The following is a 13,600-nucleotide window of genomic DNA, read 5'->3' as shown; positions in this document are numbered from 1 at the left end:
CAGCAATCTTGAGGGTGCGGAATGCGCGTTACAAAAGAACTGCGGAAGCTCGCCATCAGCACGCGCTCAGCAGTCGCGCACACAGCTATGGCCGCCAGTGAATACTTCTTATACTTCGTCTCCGCTTAGTATTGGCTAACTTGGCTAACTGCGAAGGCTGTACAAGCGCCAGCGGCTGGCCTTACTGCAGCCCTCGCTACACGAGCGCTCGCGCAGGCGCTGAGGCTTCATCCAATCGAACTATCACGCGCACGTTTAGCATGCATGGCTAAAGCGGGTTTCACATGCAGCGATTTTGGCCCTAAAGCGGCGCGATTTCTTCCTTCGCGGCGCTCGTGCCGCTTAACCGCTGGTGCTGGCCAGAGCGCCGCGACGGTAGAAATCGCGCCGCTCTTGGGCCAAAACCGCTGCATGTGAACCAGGCTTAAGGGTCGGTGCTCACATGCAGAGAAGCGCTCATCTAGCGCTGCTCACGTATCGTCAGCTACTTTTCGTCTGTCATGAGCAACAGCTTTCTCGGTGCCATAAAAAGCTGGTGATCGCTCTATAGTCGGTTGCAAGCTAAGAAAAAACCGGAAATGCCTCTCAGAGGAAAATGTAATCCCACGCCGAGAAACGCCAGCCAATCGTTTTCATGACGTCACGATTCCGTAAACCAATCGCGATCCTTTTGAAAAAAAAAAAAAAAAGAAAAGCCCAACATGGCTGCTGGCCTTAGCAACGCGACGCTAGTTTCTCGTGACAATTATTCTGCTTTGTTGCACCGTGTTTTACGTGCCCGAGGTTACGCCACGAAATCTTAATGGTATCGGCTTGCGTTTGCAGCAGTTTTTGCGCGACAACGTGAGAATCCAGCGACGCTATCGCCAACGAAAATTTCGAAGCGGGCGCGAGGCTTAGCACTGCTGAGAGGTATGTTAGACGGTATGTTAGACAGTATCTTGGACAGTAAATGAATTGGGAAGACGGTACATTGGACATGACTTTCTTTCTTTACTAAACAGCTATTTCGTTGACAAAAACGTATTCTAAATTATTTAAATGTCCTGAATGAATTAAATAAATATTGTAGTAGTTTAAGACACGTTTCCTGGAGGAAGAAAAAGCAACGTTGCGGGCGAACTACTTTCTCGACGGCGGACGCACTTCAGATGGGCGCAATGCGCTTGTGGGTGGAGCTAAAAGATTGTTCTTAGGTTGCATCCGGCTATAGTCAGCATGTGCTTAGCGCGAGGTCATCGCTATGCTTGTAGCGCTGCGCTGCATGTGTGAACAGGTTTGAACATTTGTCCATTCCAAGGTGAGACGAAGCATAGACTTATTACAATAAACGCTAGAGGCTCAGCTGGCGCTAGTGTCGATGGGACTTCCGGTTGCAAATTGAAGCAGACAGCATGCAGTCTACTTTTCCAGTCTTCCTGTGTATTCCTATGGGAAAACGCGCGTGAATTTTGTCTCGTCGCCGGAAAATAACATGAATAACTTTTGTTATTTCGGTTGAACCAGGTTGTATGTACTTTTATTATTATTGTGAATGTGTAATTGTTTTAGTTACAGCATTTTTCCTCTACCACTGAACGAAGCTAAACTTCGCTATCTTTCAGGCCCAAACCTCTGTTCCATGGCAGGTAGGTAGAAACGAGCGACGATTGTAAGCAAAATAACGATCAAAAGAAATGTAGAGTGTGTTCAAAGTTCGCCAGCATTCCGTTGGTGCTTATTTATTGCTAATATGTCTGTCCTCTCACTATATGAAAATGACCCCGTTGTGCATCTTTACGAGTGGTTAAAAAAAAACGTTCGAAACGTAATGATTAAAGTACGTGGGCTACGAAACGTGTGTTTTCTTGTTATTTCCTATGCTGGGCAGTTTTTATCGCGCACCTGTCCTCTGGCTTCCCCCTATACGCCTCGCAAGTGGGCTCACTTTTGTCTTCTGCGCATGAGAAAGGAAGTAGCGGTGACGTCGGAACGTCGAGCCCTGATTGGCTGATCGCGACCCCCTATCTCAGCGTCGTCTGCTCCTTTGCAACGTCGTCTGCTCGCAACGTCGTCTGCGACTGTCTTACCTTTCGTTCAACTTTCGGAAGTGCAGGTTTTTACGAGCGAGCTCGACTTCGCCTTTCAGAGAGGGCAGACGAAATAACTCGAGCGGTACGTTGTTTTTGTCTAACAACTAGCAGACGCGCATCAAGGAGAGAAGTCAAAGGACTCACTGGCGAAGTGTCCCGAGGAGCCGAGGTTTGCTTGCTAAGAACCGGGAGTGAGGGTGGCTAGTGTCCGGAAGTTCCCTCCCAAATACCTTTTCCCTCCTTTCGTGTGCGGCGAGACCCCTCGTTCTATAACGGCGTCGGCGGGTTGGCGCAGTTAACGTCGTCTGCTTTACGTCTGATAGCCAAAGCGATGGCTGCTTTACCTTTCCTGCGTCTGTCGGAGATTCACCGTTTTTTCACCGGCGAGAGCCACCGTTACCTCGGGAAACAAGGAGATGACAAGAGGAAGAAATTGACCTCTTAATCTAAAACTGAGGTCAGCGATCAAAGTATAATACGGGACGAGTTCACAAGGGTCGCGCGGGCATATTCCATTCAGCACACCAGCCGGTCGTGGGCAGACGGTCGCCGAGTTGCGGAGTGCCTGCTAGGCCTAACTGCCGTGCTCGCTTGGTCGCGTTCGGTGGAATCTTGGCCGTTGGAGCTTCTCCCGGGTGTTTGTGGATCCAGCGTTCTTGTACGTCGTGGTCTGTTTCAAGTGCTTTTTACTTTTTTTTCTTGCTGCTTGAAGTCGGGACGCGTAAGAAGCGTACGTAGAAAAATAAACGTGGGTCGTCGCGACCGCGACGCTGTCGGCCATGCTGATTTGATCGTAAGAAGTGTGTAAGACAGCTTCGGAGCTGTCGTAGGATTTCGTCGTAACCTGCGCAAAATTTACAAAAATTTCGTTTCTTGAATACGAATTTGTTCTTAAGTTATGTCTTACGCACATTTTTGGCGTAAGATCGGTTTGTGAATCTGGCCCCTGCACTTCCGAAAGTCGCAGGAAAGGTAAGACAGACGCAGACGACGTTGCGAAGGAGCAGACGACGCTCAGATAGGGGGTCGCGATCAGCCAATCAGGGCTCGGCGTTCTGACGTCACCACTACCCCCTGCGCAAGAAGCAGACGAACTTGCCCTCCGCATTTGCAGAGATTTGGAGCGTGCGGGTGATGATTTGAACACAGAACAAGCATCTTCGCACATATTCATGAGCAGAAAGAATAAAGCATTACTTATTTAAAGCAAATCGGACTACATTACCTGACTTTCAACTCATTTTGATCGTCAGCTGCAAGCACAAGCAGTTGCTTACCCAGTGTTACTGCGTAGTTCTTGCCGTCTCTCTTTTGTTTTCCGCAGGTCGTTTGTTAGTTTGGCACATATATCCCCCATGCTGAAAAGCGTCCCGACGCCGTGTTCGCGCTAACAGTGTCCGATGGTGTACATAAATACACGTACGAAGCAGGTTTAACACCGTTTTTCATGCCACGAATTTCAAATAAAAATGCTGTAAATGACCAATCATTTCGTCTGTGTGACTGAGAAATGTTCCAATGTGCCTAGTACGTACAAATTATTAGTGATATTTGCTTTTATCATCGAGCGCAGAGAGAAAATGCACTCGCTTTTTCCCATAGAAATGCATTACCGGAAGTCAATTTCTGACTGCTTGCTGTCTGCTTCAAAATGCAACAGCACACTAGCGCCAGCTAAGCCTCTATCATTTATTGTATTAACTCTATGAGACAAAGTGAAATCTTTCCAATCAGAGCTTGGCGTTTCCATTCGTAGAACGGGAAGCGCACACACCAACTTTCGAAGAGAAACCACCGACACAAGTATTCTAACACTCGGTTGTGGATAATGGTAAATTAATAGTCGTCTTACCTGCGGTATGGGATTCATTGCCATAGTCCATTATTGCCGTATTGAGAAATATGCCGTTAAATGACTTAACCGTACTGGGTTTCTTTTGTCCTTTAATTGGACGTTAGAGTATTGTTGAAATAAAATATTAGGGCAGAGAAAAAACAAAGCGACTCTCAAATGAAAAAAAAAAGAGCAGTCCTGTGTTAATCGAAGGAACAATTACAACGATAGCTGCGACAGGTCATGGCAAAGTCGTTGGACATCGGCGTCGTGTAGCTCAAAACAAAATAGATACTGAAAAAATTGTTCCGAACGTTTCTTTTTTTTTTTTTCTGTTTTCTTCCGGAGCGCGTGAAACCACGTCTCCAGGCACGAGTTCTTGGTGTTGACAGTGCTACTACGGCATTTAGCTATCGGCTGTTCTTCGTTTTTTTCCAGAGAGAGCGTGCGGTGGGCATCGGCTACTGCAGAAAACCCCAGTATAAGGCGGGTTGCTAACTCTTTGGTGTAGGTCTGTGGTAGAGCTTCCGCTTCGCGCGCAGTTCAATTCCCGCCGGCGGCGGGCGTCTGTTTTCAAGTATTTGGCAACATCGACGAAGGACACCCTACACCCTACAACGCCAACTCCAACAACGACAACTACATCGACCCCGAACGTCATTTCCGGCGGTGCGACGAGCCCACAACAGCTCTGGCTGAAAACAGTTTCACACGTATTCATCCATTCATAAATACATCCTATGGCTTGACATGGAAGCCCCCATTTTTTTTGTTGCTTTCTCTCGTTCGCCAAACGATAATGGAGTACAACGGTGTTTCCGATAAGATTGGCGTTCTGAGGGATAACACCACGTGTATTTTGGCATTAGCAAACACCTACAGCCTGTAATCTCACCAGGAGCCTTGGAAGGTATTTGCAGATGAATAAAGGAAATAGGAAAATTGAAATCCGGCGCTATTGGTCCGGACCAGGTAGCAAAATTCTAGAGCGAGCCGTTGCCTGCTTCGAAACTTATTGGGGCTTTTCTTACAATTTCAACGGGAAAATGGGGGCCGCTCTCGGTAGTATGCGCCATTCAGCCCCATGTATTCGTAGACATGGTCAGCCATCATTGTACCACTAAAATTTCAGAAACAAACGCGTAACTTTTGAATAAGGCAACAGCTCATTCTTAAAAGTTTGGCACTTGGTCCGGACGGCTAGCGATCTATATGACGGAAACCGTGAGCGTTGGACGACGCGTAGTTATTTTAGCGAAAAGAACATATACGCCGTAATTTTTTGGGGGGGCAGTAAGTCCCACATTTCGCTACTTCCTAAGTATGACGGAGTGCGACACTTATCCGCAGTCGTTTAATACCGATCGGATATTTCCGACTCACATCCGATGTCCTAATTTGATATTTGCAACAGCTGAGATATTGCCGCGCGCAGGGTCATGGACTTGTAGAAAGTTCTCGTTCACTCTTGCTGCGGACATAACTATCGTTCATCCCTGTTTTTGTTGTTCTAGAAAGTGCTTGTTCATTCTCGCCCCGAGCGCGCTACGCTCGAACCTTCTCCGCCGAATCTTCGAGATACTGACTCACTCTAGATAAGAGGCCGCCTGCGACCTTGTCGAGTCAGTCTCGCCCCAGCGCTCGATTCTGCTGACACGCCGACTTCGACGCCCGCGACGCTCTGCTTTCTTCTGTTTCCTTCTTTATTTTTGGCACAAGTTCGCCACATTAAACGTTTATTTATTTCTGTTTATTTCTTGTTTATTGGTCACGACTCACCACCCGTGACATTCTGGTGGAGGTGCGGGGTACCGCATGCCCGTGCAGCGTTCCCCTCCCAGGACCCGCAGTGCAAGCCCGACTCCAAGCTCGCTGAGAAGACCACTCAGCGCGGAACCTGAAACTCGGACCAGCCGCCGCACCAAGGGAGAGGATCCGGAGTACGGTTTGCTCCTGGATAAACCCAAGCCGAAGAAGACGACGATGGACAACCAGTCGCAGGCCCCCGCCGCTCCTGCCGTCGTCTACCCACCCGTCGCTCCTCGGACACCGGCTCCGTTCCACGGCGAACTCCACGAAGACGTTGAAGATTGGATCGACCAATTCGAACGCGTCGCCCGCCACAATAGCTGGACCAACGAGCAACGGCTGCAAAACGTGTACTTCTCGCTCGAGGGGACTGCCAGAAGCTGATACGAAAATCACGAGTCTTCATTGACATCCTGGGACATTTTAAAGAGCCAGCTGAAGGCGACATTTGTCAACCAGCACCGCCGAGAGAGAGCCGAAGACTTGCTGCGTACCAGGACTCAAGGCCCCAACGAGAGCATCACCGGCTTCGTGGAGGATGTTCTCCGCCTAAGCGCCCGCGCCGATCCTCAGGCCACCGAGGAGAAGAAGCTGCACCACCTGATGAGGGGTGTGAAAAGCGAGATTTTCGGCGGTCTCATCCGGAATCCCCCAACAACAGTCGACGAGTTCAGCACGGAGGCGACAAATATGGAACGGGCCTTGCTAGCCCGCGCCAGACACTACCAACGACACCCTGGCGTAACTACTCTAGCGACATCTGGATCCGACCTGGGCACCACCCTCCCCGACATCCGTGACCTTATCCGTGAAGCCGTCCGGGAGGAGTTGAAGAGGTTGCTACCTGCTGCCACAAGCCTGGATACGCCCTCAGTCGCCGAGATTGTCCGGGAAGAACTTCAGCAGGCGCTGCAGCCAGAAGTTCTCGCCAGCACCGCTCCTGAACCACCGAAGCTGAGCTACGCCGCAGCTACCGGACGACCACCGCCCCCTGCTCACCCGTATACGGCGCCACCTCGACGTGAACCTCTAGCGCCGCAGTATTCACGACGCCATGAAGATCGGGCGTACGTCCGCCCAGAACAAGCTGCTCCACGAAAGACCGACGTGTGGAGGACGGCCGATCGACGCCCGTTGTGCTACCACTGCGGGGAGGCCGACCATATCTACCGTCGTTGTCCCTACCGGCAAATGGGCCTACGTGGGTTCCACCCGAGCGACCCACGCCCGAGGTACGGCGAACGCCCTCACGACATCGAGGAGTACCTCCGACGTTCCCCCTCCCCAGTGTCGTCTCTCCGCCGTGAAGCCCGCTCCCCATCGCCACGACGTTCAGCCTCCCCAGCGCCACGATCCCGCCGAGAGAGCCTGCCTCCCCTGCGTCGTCGGGAAAACTGAGTGCGGCAACGCCTGGAGGTGACGTTGCCGAAAACGACGGAAACCAAACAGCCTCCAAGAACGCCGGAGCGCTCCCACTCTCTCGACGCCCCGTATTGCACCGACGCGCCTGCAACGGTGTCCAACAACCTAAACGTTGTTATCGATGGCCAAAACGCATCGGCACTCGTTGACACCGGGGCAGACTACTCAGTATTGAGTGGGAGGCTCTCTCGCCACCTTCGAAAAGTCACGACGCCGTGGGATGGACCGCAGATACGAACCGCCGGAGGACACCTCATCACGCCTGTCGGAAGGTGCACCGCTCGCGTCTAAATTCACGGCAAGACGTGTCCTGTGAAATTCGTCATTCTTCAAGACTGTTCCAGAGACGTCATTCTCGGCATGGACTTTTTGTGTGAATACGGCGCCGTCATCGACCTTGGAGAAAACAGATTGACGCTGCGGACACCTGTTCCGCCTTCAGAGAAACTCCAAACTGCGTCAGCCGCCGTCCGAGTCGCTGCCGACCACGTGAATCTGCCGCCGCGATCAAGTGTTGTCGTACCTGTCGTGACCGATGCAGCTACCCGTAGCGAAGTTCTTCTGGAAGGTAACCTCCAGTTGCTCCTGGGAAGAGGAATAGGCGTCGCACGAGGAGTAGCTGAACTTCAGGATGGCCGCACTGTGGTCCTCGTGACGAACTTCCGGAATGAAACGCAACACCTCACGAAAGGTGCAGCCGTTGGCCACGTCGAGGATCTCCGAAACTCCGCCGAAATCGCCGCCATTACTGATGAATCCTCGCCACCTCAGCAAGACGGTACGTCGCCAGCGCAACTCGACATCGACCCTAAGCTTCCGGACCCAAAACGACGGCAGCTGATGAACCTCCTCGCCGAATACCGTGACTGCTTTGCGACGTCGTCGAAGGTACGCCAAACAGCCGTTGCGAAGCACCGCATCATTACCGAGGACGACGCCCGCCCTGTGCATCGATCACCGTACAGAGTCTCCGTTAAAGAAAGGGAGGTGATCCAGGAGCAAGTTCAAGAGATGCTGAACGACGACATAATCCAGCCATCAAGCAGTCCGTGGGCCTCTCCAGTCGTACTGGTTAAGAAGAAGGACGGAACGCTTCGGTTCTGCGTGGACTATCGGCAGCTGAACGCGGTGACGAAGAAAGACGTCTACCCACTCCCCCGAATCGACGACACGTTAGACCGGCTGCGCCACTCTCGATACTTCTCATCGATGGACCTGAAGAGCGGCTACTGGCAGATCGAAGTCGACGAACGGGACCGAGAGAAGACAGCTTTCGTCACGCCGGATGGGCTGTACGAGTTCAAGGTGATGCCCTTCGGACTATGTACGGCGCCAGCAACTTTCCAGCGTGTTATGGACACCGTACTGGCAGGACTGAAGTGGCAGAGCTGTCTGGTCTACCTGGATGACGTCGTGGTGTTCTCCAGCGACTTCGACGAGCACTTGCGACGACTCCGAGCTGTTCTTCAAGCCATACGGACCGCTGGACTCACCCTCAAGCCGTCAAAGTGTCGGTTCGCCTATGACGAACTGAAGTTTCTAGGTCACGTGGTTAGCAACGAAGGCGTGCGCCCAGACCCTGAGAAGACTCGCGCCGTCGCGTCATTTCCTGTGCCGACAGACAAAAAGGCCGTGCGAAGATTCCTTGGACTTTGCGCCTACTATCGTCGCTTCGTTCGGGATTTCGCACGGATTTCCGCACCGCTCACAAACCTCACGAAGGACGCCGAGAGGTTCGAATGGGCCGAGGAACAGCAGCAGGCATTCGACGAGCTGAAGCGACGACTCCAGACACCTCCGGTTCTTGGACATTTCGATCAGGATGCGGACACCGAGATTCACACTGACGCAAGTAACGCAGGACTTGGCGCGGTACTAGTTCAAGTACAAGAAGGCACCGAACGAGTCATCGTCTACGCAAGTCGGACACTGTCCAAGGCAGAGAGAAATTATTCCACGACTGAGAAAGAATGCCTTGCGGTCGTCTGGGCAATCATGAAGTTTCGTCCGTACTTGTACGGAAGCCCGTTCCGCGTAGTCACGGACCACCACTCGCTCTGCTGGCTTGCGAGCCTCAAGGACCCGTCAGGACGCCTCGCTCGATGGAGCCTCCGGCTACAAGAGTTGAACATGACTGTGGTTTACAAGTCAGGACACAAGCACAGCGACGCTGACTGCCTGTCCAGGGCCCCTGTCGAAACACCTTCCGGCAGCAGCGACGACGATGATGACGAGTGCTTTCTAGGGGCAGTGAACACCGATGACATGGCACGACGTCAACGAGACGATCCGGAGCTGCGAGCCTTAATCGAGCACCTAGAAGGGCGCGGCGGTACCGTACCCCGTGTTTTCTCACGAGCCGTGCCGACCTTCACCATTCGGCAAGGTGTACTCTACAAAGAGAACTTCGGGAACAACAACTCGCCGTGGCTGCTGGTAATACCGACCGACCTTCGAGGGGAGATCTTTCAAGCATGTCACGACGACCCGACGTCCGGACACCTTGGATACAGCCGGACACTGGCCCGTATTCGTGAAAAGTATTACTGGCCCAAGCTCCCCAAGACCGTCCACCTGTACACACGATCATGCCACGAGTGCCAGCGACGCAAGAAACCTCCGACGAGGCCGGCCGGACTCCTGCAGCCTATTTCTCCTCCAACTGCACCCTTCCAGCAGATTGGAATGGATCTACTTGGTCCTTTTCCGCCTTCGACGTCGGGGAACCGCTGGATCGTCGTCGCCACAGATTATCTCACGCGGTACGCCGAAACGAAAGCTCTTCCTTCGGGGACTGCTGTGGAAGTTGCCAAGTTTTTCATTGAGTCCATCGTCCTCCGGCACGGCGCTCCAGAAGTTCTGATTACAGATCGCGGATCATCGTTCATGGCACAACTGACCCAAGAAATCTTCCGACTCAGTCACACCAGCCATCGTCGTACAACTGCGTACCACCCGCAGACCAACGGGCTGACGGAGCGACTCAACAAGACAATCGCCGATATGATCTCTATGTACGTCGACGTAGAGCACAAGACGTGGGACGAGGTGCTGCCCTACGTCACGTTCGCCTACAATACGGCGGTTCAAGAGACCACTGGATTCACCCCTTTCCAGCTGGTACATGGTCGGAAGGTAACGACCATGCTGGACGCCATGCTGCCCCATGAGCCATCTGACAACGAGAGCGACGACGCCCAGGCGGTTGCTCAACGCGCCGAAGAAGTTCGCCAGCTCGCCCGACTCCAAATTCAAGACCAGCAACGCGTCGACGCCGGCCGCTACAACCTTCGTCGCAGGGACGTCCACTTCCAGCCCGGAGGTAGGGTGTGGGTATGGACGCCCATCCGTCGCCGCGGCCTCAGTGAGAAATTGCTGAAACGATACTTTGGACCCTACAAAGTGCTTCGTCGCCTCGGTGATCTTAACTACGAAGTCCTCCCCGACGGAACGCGCCCATCTGCAAGACGTCAGCCGCGACCCGAGGTGGTGCACGTCGTCCGGCTGAAGCCGTATTACGAACGATAGAACTTTCCACTCTCGTCGACGGGTGAACTGTGAACTGCGGCTCGCGATTCTGCTGCCTTTTTTGTTTTGGATTTGTTTTTGTTTGTTGTTTTTCGTTTTGTGCTGCATCGGGACGATGCACTTTTTAAAGGGGGGGATAATGCCGCGCGCAGGGTCACGGACTTGTAGAAAGTTCTCGTTCACTCTTGCTGCGGACATAACTATCGTTCATCCCTGTTTTTGTTGTTCTAGAAAGTGCTTGTTCATTCTCGCCCCGAGCGCGCTACGCTCGAACCTTCTCCGCCGAATCTTCGAGATACTGACTCACTCTAGATAAGAGGCCGCCCGCGACCTTGTCGAGTCAGTCTCGCCCCAGCGCTCGATTCTGCTGAAACGCCGACTTCGACGCCCGCGACGCTCTGCTTTCTTCTGTTTCCTTCTTTATTTTTGGCACAAGTTCGCCACATTAAACGTTTATTTATTTCTGTTTATTTCTTGTTTATTGGTCACGACTCACCACCCGTGACAATATTTCGACTAGTCGAAAGGCCAGTTGCCCACAGGCGCACGATCGCTTCCTAGAAATGAACGCCGTGGCTATACGGTGAGTAACTGAAGGAGAGGTGGAAATCAGAGCGTGGAAGGTCAGAGCGCCGCGCTTCGATTGGAGTTATAAGTGGGTACACGTAACGAGTGGCAGCCGTTGTTTCTATCCAGTGCTCCAACGAGTTGTAACTCAAATTCTGGCGTCCGGCGTTCGAACACGAGACACTGCCCAAGAAGCAAACGAGAGGCTCTTGTTCGCTCTGATTGGAGGGAGACAATGGGTGAAGACGAAGAGCGCTAGCCTTTACGTCTACCCGTTAATGCTTCTAATCAGAGCTCGGAACTCTGACGGCCCCACGCGCTTGCATTGTTTGCTCTATTAGTGAAGAATGTGGTATATATAAGAACTTTTTGGGTCCAATAAACGCGTATGATCATATGAGATCACATAAGAGCATACAAGAACATTTTGGGTACATATGAGGACGATATAAGATTATGTAAGAAGTAGTAAGGAACTCACAAGAACTTTCTTATAACTTGTCGTATAATCTTATCTTGTTTTTATATGTTCTTATAATGTTTCTGTGTGCTTTTATATGATCTTATTTGATCATATGCGTTTATTGGACCAAGAAATTTCTTTTACATATAAGATTTTTCACTAGGGCCTCCTTCAGATTTTCATCATATCGTCAAATAAAAAAAAAAAAGATGAGATTCATTGTATCGAATTATCATTGCACCGACAGGTTTACGCCACAAACATGAGCGTATATTTTAAATTCTTTTTCTCTTTTTCTCCTTCTAGCGTCGTAGAGTTTCTCGTTTACGTGTATTCTATAAAATATATATTTTTTTATAATTCCATCTTACCCGGTCAAGGGGCAACTCTACCATTTTACACCTCATGCCGTGTTTATGATCAGCAGATGGTTGGCGTCCCAAACACACGACATGCTATTAATGTTTTCAACATCGCACAGCCCCAAAATAATCCCCCCCCGCCCCCTTTAAAACGATTGCTACCATTACTGACTTTAACGTGGTCCGAAATCCCCACGAGCCATTTTGGTTTGCAATGATTTCAGAAGCCACACACTACGACTCCGCAAGCTACGCCGGGTACGCGGCTTGTTTTGCAGAACGGGTAGAGGCATGCAATGAGTGCCACTGATTGCGCTCTATGCATTCTTTGTTTCGATTTAACGAGCTGAAGAAGCGTAACATTTCTTGTCCTATAACGCCTCCTATAAAATTTTTAATTAAAATTTTACGGCACGGCTACATTGTATTGACCCTAGGCGTCTATTCTCGAACTACATTATGTCACCGGAAATAAAAATATACAACTTTAAATGAAACCATTTAAAGTTGTCTCTCCTTCTTGTCCGTGTGTCTTTCGCGCTGTTTTTCAAATGAATTCTTACCAACTCGCCCAACTTTCTATTCTTGTAAACCATTTAGCTAATTAGCTGGCGAATCATTCATTTCGGCTCTTTTCTAGTGGTCGACGTGGTCACAATCTTGACCTTAAAAAAACCCCAACGTAAATTCAACGTTAAGTTCAACGTTATCGTTATTCATTTTCAGCTTGCTTGCACCTTTGCATTAATTGCATTATCATCATAAACGTGAGCTACCCTTCTTAAATTCTGGACAATAAATAAAAAAAGGCCTCTATGTATTTGGGCAACCTTACTCTTAGATTTTTTAAGATAGCACGAGCATAGCTTCTATGCTCACTTTGGGAAGCAACAAACATGCGTGTGCTGGGCTGTGGAGATCCCACGCTAGAGTGCAGATTTTCAAATTTTGAAATGAGCTCTTGTATTTAACATATGCACGTGCTGCTAGGTTCTCGCAACCACGCACGCGTAGAGAAACCAACACGTGCTCATGGGCGCGAACAAACCCAGACCGCGTCAACCGTTGCAGACTGCCGCGAACAAGTGCTGCCACTCAGCGAAGCAACAATAAACTAGTGAGCGTTTTGGATGAAGGATAATAGATGGCGCTACCATCTTCGCTCCTTGTGAGACCATCGTTCATGCCTCGTTTTCTTGCGGAAGCTGTATTTCAGCCCGTGTTGAGAACCTACCGAACCGCGACGACCTTGTCCTGTTGGTCCTTCTTCTAAAGTATAACCTCCGTTCAAATTTGATTTATAGAGAGGTCCGAGTCCGAGCTTTATTAACGCTAAACACGGAACGCAGCCCTTTGACTTGGGCTAAAAAGCGTACCTCGTTCTCGATTCATAATCGTTCTTTACGCCCGTTCATGACCGGTAGCGCTCTCCCTTACCTGAGAGGAGAGAGAAAAAAATCTTCGGAATTTCCACTTAACCCTTAGCGAGTCGCCGCTTCTAACGACCGATTTGAACAAAGCAAAAACAACCCAATTGAAAACA

Source organism: Ixodes scapularis, unplaced genomic scaffold (genome assembly GCF_016920785.2).
Source record: "Ixodes scapularis isolate PalLabHiFi unplaced genomic scaffold, ASM1692078v2 ptg000910l_1__unscaffolded, whole genome shotgun sequence".
Lineage (NCBI taxonomy): Eukaryota > Metazoa > Arthropoda > Arachnida > Ixodida > Ixodidae > Ixodes > Ixodes scapularis.
Note: the sequence above shows the minus strand (reverse complement) of the source record.